The sequence below is a fragment of the Triticum dicoccoides genome, chromosome 5A (genome assembly GCF_002162155.2).
Source record: "Triticum dicoccoides isolate Atlit2015 ecotype Zavitan chromosome 5A, WEW_v2.0, whole genome shotgun sequence".
Classification (NCBI taxonomy): domain Eukaryota; kingdom Viridiplantae; phylum Streptophyta; class Magnoliopsida; order Poales; family Poaceae; genus Triticum; species Triticum dicoccoides.
Genome location: NC_041388.1, coordinates 544,946,106 through 544,958,151, shown reverse-complemented (window position 1 = coordinate 544,958,151; position 12,046 = coordinate 544,946,106). Strand labels below are relative to the sequence as shown.

The window sequence follows — 12,046 nt, the reverse complement described above, 5'->3', positions numbered from 1 at the left end:
CCAAATAAATTGTACCAGGAGCCCCATTTCTTTTTCATTGTCTCTGCCATCTTGTGAGCTCAGATCTCCAACAGACATCTGGGAAAATTGGGATACATATTATTAGGTTCTCCGTTAGCTTGTAAGCATTGCCATAAGGCCTGTCAGGTAAGCTTACACTCTGAATCTGTTCTGATCCATTTACTTCCTTGTTCCTCCTCCGTCGCTTTGCCTCCAAGGCAAATGCGCCGTTCGGTACCAGTTGATCATCAGCCAAGTCATCGCTGGCTATGTCGTTAGAGCAACTTCAAGACCTCCACTAAAAAACTTCTTGTAAAACCACTTTTACGGGATGACCGTAAAAATTAAGGGAAGTTAACTGACACCTAATCCCTTCGTCCCGGAATAAGTGTTTTTCATTTAGTGCAACTTTACTTTTCTCAGTTCTCCTAAACTCTTCCTGTGAATTCTGTTTTCTTCTTCTATTATCTCATAAACAAGCATACAAATGGGTAACACATGTATGTACCATAAACAAAATAATGCAAACAATATTATTTCCGATAGACATACTTGATACTAATTTCAAAACCACAACTTATGCAATTTAACATTTTGACTCAACGTTCATAGTCAAATTCGAACAAAACAATATCTTGTAATTGGTTGAAAGTTCAAACATGAAGATCAAACATACGATATATGGTTCTTGAGATAAAGGGCATGAACAAATAAAACATGAATAGTTGAAAGACGACTGGATAGGACTTGGTCCTGGTGGCGTGGTCATGGCGGCGCTGAAAGCGACAAGCGGCGGTGGCGTGTTCATGGCGGCAGGTCCTCCGTTGTCCATGGCTGGCCGACGCGTCCTTTTGCAGATGTGACTCCGCCCCCAGCGATGCTTTGGGAGTTATGTCCCTCCAGCTCCTTCAGCTTGCCAGCATCCTGGCAGCTCCGGCCACGGCTGCCCGGATCTGTGTTCCCCTCGAGATCCTGGCTCATCTGCGTTGTCGACCGTCGTCACATCTCCTATGCCGGTTGTCTCTGCCCTATCGCCTCCACAACCTCGTCCACTCCCAGACCCCGTCCTTTCGCCAGATTTTATTGCTCGCGTGTCCGAGGGCGCTAGATGCCACCCTTCGATAGGGAGCGTGAATCCCTTCCTATTGTGGTTGTTTTCGACCAGCGATCTGATCTCCTTTTCTCCAGATCCAGATATGGCGGCTTTGGGATTGCTCGAACTTAGGCCAAGGTGAAATCCTCGCTCGGCTTGCCGATGCTGGCAGTGGCGACACCCGCGAGTCTCTTCCCCCTCTCGGAGGCGTTGACATGGCCTTTATATGTGACCCTCTTCGAGCGTCAGGGAAAACCCTATTCCGGTTCTACATATCAGACGTCAAAGATGTCTTGGCATCGTTCACCTTGTTGAAGGCATTGTTTTGTTCAATCGCGGCGTCGCCGGTGTTGGATTTGGATATGTTGGTCATCGTGTCTGGTTCGGGTTGCTTCTCTAGGCGCAGGCATCCGTGGCGCATTGCACGACTTTTTCAGTGCTTCTTCATGGCTTCAACCTTCTACACGATGGGGTCCCGTGGCCCACTTGCCGATCTTTAGACGTTTAGGTGGGGTACGTTGATCCTTTCGGTTTCAGATTCATGGTCGCGCGGCAGAGGGCCTAGTGATGGTTGTGGCATCTAGGTTCTCTAAGTTCTAGCTCATCGCCTTCCATAGCTTTAATCCGGGCTAGGCGAGTTTAGTTGTGTTATTTTCTTTGTGTGGGCCGAGCATCTCACGCCCTCTGCTCCGGGCATCATGCTCACGCCTTTTTGCATTCGTGCCATGTATTGTATCCTCTCATGTACCTATTCTAACTTCTTCTATCAACGAAAGGATATGTAAGAATTGTGTATTCACAGAAAAACAAAGAATACATCATCCGAGTAAGTCATATTATATGTTTGACCCAAAATAGAATTACCTTGGGCTTACTATATATATTAGAAGAACGTCTGTGCGTTGCAACGGGGCCACATTAACTTTAAGAGTTCAATATTAATATTTTCATACATATCAAGTGACATTGACGACATTTTTTACCATCAAATCCTCACACACACACTCTTTCCCTCCGTCTTCCTCACTCTCTCTCCCCCTCTCCCTCTCTGTCTAACACACACACACATATCCATCTTATTGGGTACAGGATTATAATCCATCTATTTTACACACACGCTAGTGCATAATAATATGGATTGTGTGTATTATATTTGTCACCACAACTGAGGAAATTAATTTCATGTAAATCGGCCAGCCACAGCTCCAAGAATACGCGGAGGATATGACCCGGGTCAGCGTCGGCGCCGTCCTAGGCGGGCCACGGGCCCGCTTCCAAGTGCATATGCGTGTTGGCCACCCATGCCGGGTCCTTTAAGTGCCGCTTCCACCGCACCAACTCCCAGGGCCACGGCCACGGCCAGGGCCAGGGAAGCCGCCCTTCTTCGCCCCTTCACCGGCCGTTGCCAACGCGGTGTCGCGGCACCCGGCCTCGTCGTCCTCGTCCTCCAACACCGTCGCGACCCAGTGACGCAGCCCAAGCATCGGCCTCAAGAATCAAGAACGCTCGACAACGGAGAGGGAAGGGAAGATCATATTGTGACGCCCCGAGACCGATGTGCCAGGTGTTCTTCGAGTTATTCGCTGTTGTTGCCATGTCATTTGCTTGCGTGTTGCATTTCATCATGTCATCATGTGCATTGCATCATCATGTTTTCAAAACCTGCATCCGTCCGGGTTCCCCCAGTTCCGTCCGTTGTCCGTTCTGAGCCCAGGCACACTTGCACACGCCCGCGGCCCGTCCGAAATATTATTTTATAAATGGCCAAAAAATGTTCTCGGAATGGGTTGAAAGTTGGCATGCGGTGTTTTTATGTTGTAGGTAGGCCGCCTGCCAAGTTTCATCGCATTCGGAGTTCGTTTAATGCCCCAACAGATAACTATAGCGACATTATAGTCGGTCAAAATGTCGGACGTTTTCGGTCTCCGAAAACAGTTGCCGGACTGCACTCCTCTCCTCTCATCTCAGCCCAACCTCTTTTCACAACCCACCTGCAGCCCACCTAAACCCCTCTCTATTCCGGACCGTCAGATCGCGATCGGAGGCTCCGAAACGCTCCTAAACCCCCCCTAAACCCAAACCCTAACCATCCCTGCCTATATATGGACAACCCCCTTCCAAATTTGGTAGCCTAGCCCTTCCCCTACCCCCCTGCCGCCTCCCTCCTCAAATTCCGTGCCACCAGCCGCCTTCCCCCTCCAAATCCGGCGCCAGCCACCTCACCAGCGCCACTTGGCAGCGTCCCAGTGGCTGCGCCGCCACCCAGCCGCCGGATCGACCTACCGCAGGCCGCCACCTGGCTCCCCGTCGCCTCACTTCGTCGCGGCCCTGCAGGCCCGCATCTGGCCCGCCGCTGCCGATCTGAGCCCGAGTCCACCCGCGCGCACCCGAGCTCCTCGCTGCCTCGCTCGTCTGGATCGGGAGGACCCCGGATCCCGACCTCCTCCTCACTCCGGCAACAAGTGCAGCCGCCGCCGCCGGCCGGTCGCCGGACCTCCTCCAGGCTAGTGCATCTCCGCATGCTCTCCCTTCTCGTTGCTTCGGCCTCATCCCTCTCCCTCACCTTGCACTCTCTCTTGCCCCGCAGGGAACCACCGCCGTCACATAAAGCTTCCGCAGCCGTCGTCAACCACCCATGGATGCGCCGACCCCGAATCCGGCCACTCCGGCCTCCTTCGCGCCGGATCCGAGGGATCCCGTCCGTCGTATGCCGCCGCGCCCCTCGCTTCGATGGAGCTTGAAGACCATGCCGCCCCTGCCTTCCCTCGATCCCCTTTGGATCGAGGAGAAGGACGATGACAGGAACCGCCGACGCGTGGGCTACGGCCTGGCCAACCGGCCCAGCCTCTCCAAGGCCCAAGGCCCAGCCGCTCCTCTGCTGGACCGCGCCAGCCCAGCTCGCCCCTCCTGGCACCTCTCCACAGTTCTGGGCAAGGCCCATGGTGAGAGCAGATCCGGCCCGACATGCCATTTTTTTCATAGAACGTTTTTCCTTTTTTTCCAGAGACTGCAGTTTTGCAGGAAAACCCTCCATGTACATACATTTAATAACTCATCATCCGTGCATCGGTTTAAAATGATTTATATATGAAATGTGCTTAGTTTTTCATCTAGTTTCATAATATGTCATTTTCATCCATGTCTAAAATGTTTAAAATGCTGGTTGATTAAATTTGCTCCTATGTCATGTTAAAATGATTTAATACATAACTAAATAACCGTAACTCGGAATTTAATAAACTTTATATGTAAATGGGGTAGGAAAATGCCTAGTTTAACATGGTGGCCTTACTTTGCATGTTTAACAACTCTAAAATATGGTTTAGGGCAGAACAATACCAAATCCTTAAATTGCACATGGGGATTTTTCCGGACTTGTTGTTTGTTGTTCCGGCCTCATTTGAACTTGCCTAGATAGGTAGTTATCTTTTGCTTCACCCCTTGCCATGCTAACCAAAATTTAATATTGTTGAGTACCTAACGAGAGAGAACTAAATAAGTCATGTGGTGTTTTCTTCAATATGCAACTTCGTTGCATATTGAGCTCCACTTAATTTGTAGGATTGTTTGTGCACTTTGACATGCCTCATTAAACTGGACATGCATCATACTTGGTTGTGCATCATGCCATGTTCATGTGGTGGTTGTTTACTATGTTGTTTGCTTCTTTCCGGTGTTGCTTCTTCGGGTTGTTTTCGATAATGTCGTGTTGTGAGGAACCGTTCGACTACGTCTGCTTGTCTTCTTCATGGACTCGTTCTTCTTCCTTGCGGGATTTCAGGCAAGATGACCATACTCTCGAAATCACTTCTATCTTTGCTTGCTAGATGCTCGCTCTTTTGCTATGCCTATGCTACGATACCTACCACTTGTTTATCATGCCTCCCATATTGTTAAGCCAAGCCTCTAAACCACCTTGTCCTAGCAAACCATTGTTTGGCTATGTTACCGCTTTGCTCAACCCCTCTTATAGCGTTGTTAGTTGCAGGTGAAGATTGGAGTTTGTTCCTTGTTGGAACATGGATATTTTGTTGGGATATCACAATATCTCGTATTTAATTAATACATCTATATACTTGGTAAAGGGTGGAAGGCTCGGCCTTATGCCTGGTATTTTGTTCCACTCTTGCCGCCCTAGTTTCCGTCATATTGGTGTTATGTTCCCGGATTTTGCGTTCCTTACACGGTTGGGTTATAATGGGAACCCTTTGACAGTTCGCTTTGAATAAAACTCCTCCAGCAAGGCCCAACCTTGATTTTACCATTTGCACTAACAACCTAGCCTTTTCCCTTGGGTTTCGCGGACTCAAGGGTCATCTTTATTTTAACCCCCCCGGGCCAGTGCTTCTCTAAGTGTTGGTCCGAAACGGGCAGCCTGCGGGGCCACCTCGGGGAAACTTGAGGGTTGGTTTTACTCGTAGCTTGACCTATCCGGTGTTGCCCTGAGAACGAGATATGTGCAGCTCCTATCGGGATTGCCGGCGCATCGGGCGGCTTTGCTGGACTTGTTTTACCATTGTCGAGGATGTCTTGTAACCGGGATGCCGAGTCTGATCGGATTGTCTTGGGAGAAGGAATATCCTTCGTTGACCGTGAGAGCTTGTGATGGGCTAAGTTGGGACACCCCTGCAGGGATTTGAACTTTCGAAAGCCGTGCCCGCGGTTATGGACAGATGGGAATTTGTTAATGTCCGGTTGTAGAAAACCTGAAGATGACCTTAATTAAAGTACATCTACCGCGTGTGTTACCGTGATGGTCTCTTCTCGGCGGGGTCCAGGAAGTGAACACAGTATTGGAGTAATGCTTGACGTAGGTTGTTCTAGGATCACTTCTTGATCATAGTTGTTCGACCGTGCTTTTGCCTTCTCTTCTCACTCTCTTTTGCGTATGTTAGCCACCATATATGCTAGTCGCTTGCTGCAGCTCCACCTCATACCTTTTACCCTACCTATAAGCTTAAATAGTCTTGATCGCGAGGGTGTGAGATTGCTGAGTCCCCGTGACTCACAGATACTTCCAAAACCAGCTTGCAGGTGCCGTTGACCCATGCAGATGAAGCAACCAAGTTCAAGGAGGAGCTCTATGAAGATCGTGTTCGTTATGTTGTTCCGTTTCTAGTTGATCAGTAGAGGAGCCCAGTTGGGGTTGATCGGGGATCTGTGTAGCATTTTGGGTAGTCTTCTTTCATTTTGGTTCCCGTAGTCGACCCTTGTGTGTATCTGGATGATGTAATGCTTTATTCATGCATTGTGTGAAGTGGCGATTGTAAGCCAACTATGTATCTCTTTCCCTTATGTATTACATGGGTTGTGTGAAGATTACCTCACTTGCGATATTGCTTTCAATGCGGTTATGCCTCTAAGTCGTGCTTCGACACATGGAAGATATAGCCGCATAGAGGGCGTAACACATATACATGCACTAGTAGGAAAAGGGTCAAACGTGAAGCACAATAGTGTCGGTTTGAATTTCAGCCGGCACTAATGTGTACAATAGCACCGGTTCGTGGCGGCGATCAATAGCACCGGTTCGTGGCGAACCTTTAGTACTGGTTCATGCCACGAACCGGTACTAAAGAGGCTGTGTCAGCCTGCGGTCAGGCTATGGCCCCACCATCACCATTTAGTGCCGGTTCGTACCACGAACATGTACTAATGAGATTATGGCAAGCTGTTTTTAGTCCCACCTCGCCAAGAGAGAGGGACTAGGAGCGGTTTATAAGCCCTGAGTGCAGAGACGATGAAGAAGAGACTCAATGCTCACGTTGCTTAGCTTCAAGTCTTCAGGAATATGGTAGATTACAGGGAGCTACGTGCAGTATAGTTTACACTATTCTGAAAGGCTTGAAGTAAATTAACGAGCATTGCACCTCTTTTTTATTTTTAATAACTTATTACAACTCCGGACTTCTTCTGTTATGGCAAAAATTAATTGCACGTCGACATTTCTTTTTTTTAAACTTTGGTTATAACTCCAGACTTTGACCATCAAGTTTTGCAGAAAAGAAAAAATAGCAGAAAAGAAAAAAACTATAGCTGAAAAGAAAAAAACCATATAAAAAAACTACTCAGAAATAAATAGAAGAAAATAAATATAGCAGAAAAGAAAAAACTACTCAGAAATAAATAGAAGAAAAAATAAAGCAGGAAAGAATTTTTTTTTGCTATTTTTCAATCGTTCACAAAATGACCGTGAAATCACAGGGCAGCGCGCAGAGTTTAGGCCCACAAGCCTGCTATAAAGAGGAGTTCGAAGAGGTAGCCGCGGCTGGGTTTATAAACCAGTGCGGCTGCCCTTCGCCCGGCGAGGTGGGACTAAACTTTGGGGTGGCAGCGCGAGGCCTTTAGTACCGGTTGGTGGCTCAACCGGTACTAAAGACCCCCCTTTATTACCGGTTGGAGCCACCAACCGGTACTAAAGGCCTGCTCTTCCCGCCTCTTGGCCTGGCCAAAGTTGGCCTTTAGTACCGGTTGGTGGCTTCAACCGGTACTAAAGGCCTCTCCTATATATACAACACTTACGAAATTCAGTTAGATGTCCCCACTTCTTTCGTCTCCAACCTCTTGCGCGCCGCTCGAACCCGTCCTCGCCGCCCGTCGCCCGTCGTCCGTCGTCGTCGTCGTCGCTGTCCCCGCCGCCGCCCATCGTCGTTGCCGTCTCGCGCCGCCGCCCCGAACGCCGCGCGCCGCCGTCCGTCATCGTCCCGCCGCGGTCCCGTACGTCTCTCGCTCTCGCGTATACTCGCCGCGCCGCCATCCGTCGTTGTCGCACCCGGCCCGTACGGCGGCGCCCCCGCCCGTACGTACGCCGCCACCCCCGCCCCGTACGCCGGCGCCCCCGCTCGTACGTACGGGGCGGCGGCGTACGGGGCCGCACACATACACACATACACACACATATATACGTACACACTACACACATACACACACATTTTTTTATTTATTTTCTGTTTTTTTAGAAAAGTTAATTAGATGAACGAATGTTTGATTAATGTCGAATGTTAGATGAATTAGCTAGATAGAAAATTGTCGAACTAGAGATTTGAACTAGTTGAATAATTAATATAACTAGTTTATTTTTAGTAAGAAAATTATCGAACTAGTTTATTTAGGTATATGAGATTTGAACTAGTTCAATAATTAATATAACTAGTTTATTTTTAGTAAGAAAATTGTCGAATATAGTTAGATATATTAATGTCAAATGTTAGATGAATATATATTTGGCTAGATAATAATTAATGTTAGACAGTAATAGGTGTTTAATGTTTCACCTATATGAACATAGGAAATGTCATCTGACAACGAAAAAGATTTCATTATATGCGAACACTGTGAAGACCAGCGCGGCCTGTGCGACAGAAATTTCCTTGTTGATGGTAGGCGCTTCAGCATCAAGCTGGATGAGACATTCGAAGTTCATACAGAAAGTCACTTTGTCAATTATTATTTGAATGCAAAACTTATGCTTCATTTGCTTCAACTTATAATTTTAAATTTTCACTATTCTACTAGCGCATCCCCTGCCATGCAAGAATTTTTGTCTTGGATAAGATTGGTTTTAGTGCTATAGATGATATGGAGGTAAAGAGAGTTTACTTGAAGATGGAGCATGGATATACTTTCAACGTCAAATTATATAATGGAGACACATACACCCATTTTGAATGCAAAACTTGGCAAAGCACTATGCAAGGCTTATGCATTTGAGCCTGGTATGGTTTGCACCTTTGATATTCGTCCGGAAGATGATATTGAAGGTAATATAGACATCTGGGTCGATGTGCAAACACCTCCAGTTCTACCATTATGTGAGTTTTTCTCAACCATGCATGCATATGTTTATGTCTTTGATACAGTTTATTCAAAAATAGTTGACAACTAATTTGTATTGTCAGCTTATTTCGGTTCAAGCAAACATGTCCGGCGCTTGGTAGACAGGACCTACTACTGCCTCGGGGCTCAACTAAACTGCGAGGAGATAAGTCATTATGTTTCATGGCTTGAGGATCTTAATACTGTCAAGACAATTTTTTTTCCTGAACTTAGAAATGTTAGTACTCAAAACATGCGACCAATGGTGATCGTATTTAACTACGGTCACATCTATAATCGAAAGATGGTAAGATTTTAACTATTTGTCCTTAATTAGTGCATCTTTTGCATACATTATTTTTGAAGCTAAACTTTCGTTGCTTAGTATATTAATTACTATACAATGTTCTTTAACAGGGACTTCCGATGATAGTTGTGCCTCAGTGGATCGAGACTAAAGGTGACATGTCAATGGTTAGCTTACGGCCAAGATATCCTACATTGCATATGAGTGCATTCAGGATTTCTGAAAGCGAAAAATGCTTAATAGTGAAAGATTAGAGCAAAATTATTAACGATCGCAGAGAAGTACTAGGGGGCAGCAAGGAGAAGCGCAACCCAAGATTAGGAGACAGATTTATCTGCATGCTCCAGTATGATGAATCAGGAGAGCTATACATGTTCTATGCTATTCTACCTGAGAGGAAGCAACACTAGTTCATGCTCTTAATTAGTGTCTCATGTCTGTGTCCTGAACTTCGATGTTGGTGATGATTATGTTGAACTCGATGATATCTTTGCTTCTGTTACAAAGTGAATGTTTCCTCTTTAAGCTAGCCAGTGTTGGTGATGATTAGATAGCTAGCGGTAATGACTATGATGATTAAATAGTGGTAATTAGACGACTACGATGATTTTTAGCTAGCTAGAGTTTATTTATTTATTAATATGCGATGATGATGATGATGACGACGACGACTACAACTCATTATAACGTAAAACAATCCTAAATTAACTTGATAACACAAATTTAATTGAAAAATACAAAATAAAACAAAAATCCACAAACATTTAGTACCGGTTGGTATTACCAACCGGTACTAAAGGGCTCCCGGCCCCCGGAGCTGGCTCGTTCCACGTGGTTTCCCTTTAGCACCGGTTCGTGCTGAACCGGTACTAAGGGGGGGCTTTAGTGCCCACACTTTAGTGCCGGTTAGGGAACCGGCACTAAAGGGCCTTATGAACCGGTGCTATTGCCCGGTTCTGCACTAGTGATGTCATAAGAAAGGGAGTTTATTTACTGCTCCCTCAATGTATTGTTTCCTTTGTTTGGAGATTTGATTACCATCATGAGTTAAGGTAAGGTTAATGTGATTGAGCGATTTTTCTGAAAATCAAATGTTTGTTTTCTAATTAATGTGATTGAGTAATTTAAGGCAAGGTTAATTAATTTAGATTTGATCTTTAGATATTGTTCGTGATTGATTCTACATTACTAAATAACTTGTGCCAGTATGGAAAGTTCTGATCTGTTCAGATTTCTTTCGTTGTGTGAGAGGATGACGCGAAAATAAACCGATGAAGTGGGGGTAGAGGACGAAAAAAATCTACGAAAAAACCAGCGAAGGTGGGAGGAGGTACCAAAATAACCATGGAAGGTGGGACAAAAAAAAACCTGAAAGCGAGACTACTAACTGCTTCATTAGAAATAGAGATGCTTCTTTAGGGGTGCTTACTATATATATCTTGTTTGAACATGGGAGCTTTAGCTCTATGAAGAAAAACACCAGCACACACCTAAACTACCACTAACAACCAAAAATCCTTTTTACCCAAACAACTAAAACTCTTCCATGCAGAAAAGTGAGAGAAAATCTTCCAAAAGAAAGGAAAGAAGAACAATTTAGGTGCAGTGAATTTATTTATAATTCTCCTGAGTATTTGTGTTGAATTATCAATTTATCATGACCCCGTTTCTTTTTTCTTTACTAGCGAATAAAGAATTGACATGGTTCATTGTTTTTCTAGAGAGACCAACACGATTGCACAGCAAGGGTACAAAGCTGCTACGGCTCTTTCGGCCCAGGTCCATCTCAAACGCGAGCCCACTGAAGCTAACCGCGTACCTCCCGTGACCGGCTCCCGGCTCCCGTCACGCTGCTGCGCCGCAGCTGCTGTGCGCTTCGGTTTTTAGTCCCACCTCGCCCAGCCGAGGAGCATCGAGAGGGAGAGCTTGCTATAAGAGGAGCGCGAGGTGCGACGTTGTTCCATACTTACCTGGACGGGGTCGACGGGCGATCAAGAAGGCCCGTGGCCTGGGTCAATGGCCCACATTGCACTTGGTGGGCGCGTTGGCCCATCATCTCCCCAAGTGGGAGAGTGAACGTCATAATTTGTGCTAGAGGGGGTACGCGTTCGCGCGGCCCCTGCCAAAATTTCAAATTAAATCTTGGTCCCTGGGTTGTATAACATCTGTTTTTCCATTGCAGTCCCTGATTAGTGTTTATCTGTTGAACGGTCATGGGAACTCACGTTCGGTTAGTGTGTTTCTCTGAACAGAGAGATTAAGATTTCAGTAATGGTTCGAGGGTTCTGATCCAAAATCCAGCATGCACATAAATGTTGTTCTTAAAATGCAGGTCCTTGGTCTGATCTGCACAGCTAGCAGGCACAATCTTTTTTTTCTTCTTCTTCTAAGAAAACATGATTCACATTAACATGATGATTATAAATTCAGACGAAGAGTACAGAGGCAGCAAGGTATCTACTGTAACTGTAAACGGCACACTCACATTCAGAACTGAATTGCTAGAAGCAGCAAGGAGCTGGCCCAGAACGTACCTGGCCTGACGACGGCCGTTAACGGCACGCTTCAGATCAGAACTCAGACCGGCTTAAAGAGATCCGTGATATCTAGACTAAGCTAAGACAATAATTTTAAGATGAAGGGAGTACTTTGGGCATCCAAGGGCACGGCAGAAACCGCAAAAACTTCATTATGCTAGCAGCACCTTGCGTTGTTGCATATTGCATTCTGGATGCAGCTGTGAGCTGTCCACTTCGAGACCTGGAAAGTGATGGCACAAGCGCTGTGCGGCAAGCGTGTAGATAAATTGTTTTGATATACTAGTACATTAT

General features: G+C 46.2%; 1 non-coding gene across 1 annotated transcript; it reads left to right on the top strand.

The window, feature by feature from the left end:
- The first annotated feature begins 11,177 nt into the window (after window positions 1-11,177).
- LOC119304434 lies at window positions 11,178-11,338 on the top strand. The gene has a single exon (XR_005148263.1). It is a non-coding gene; the product is annotated as a U1 spliceosomal RNA (small nuclear RNA).
- Window positions 11,339-12,046: the final 708 nt, after the last annotated feature.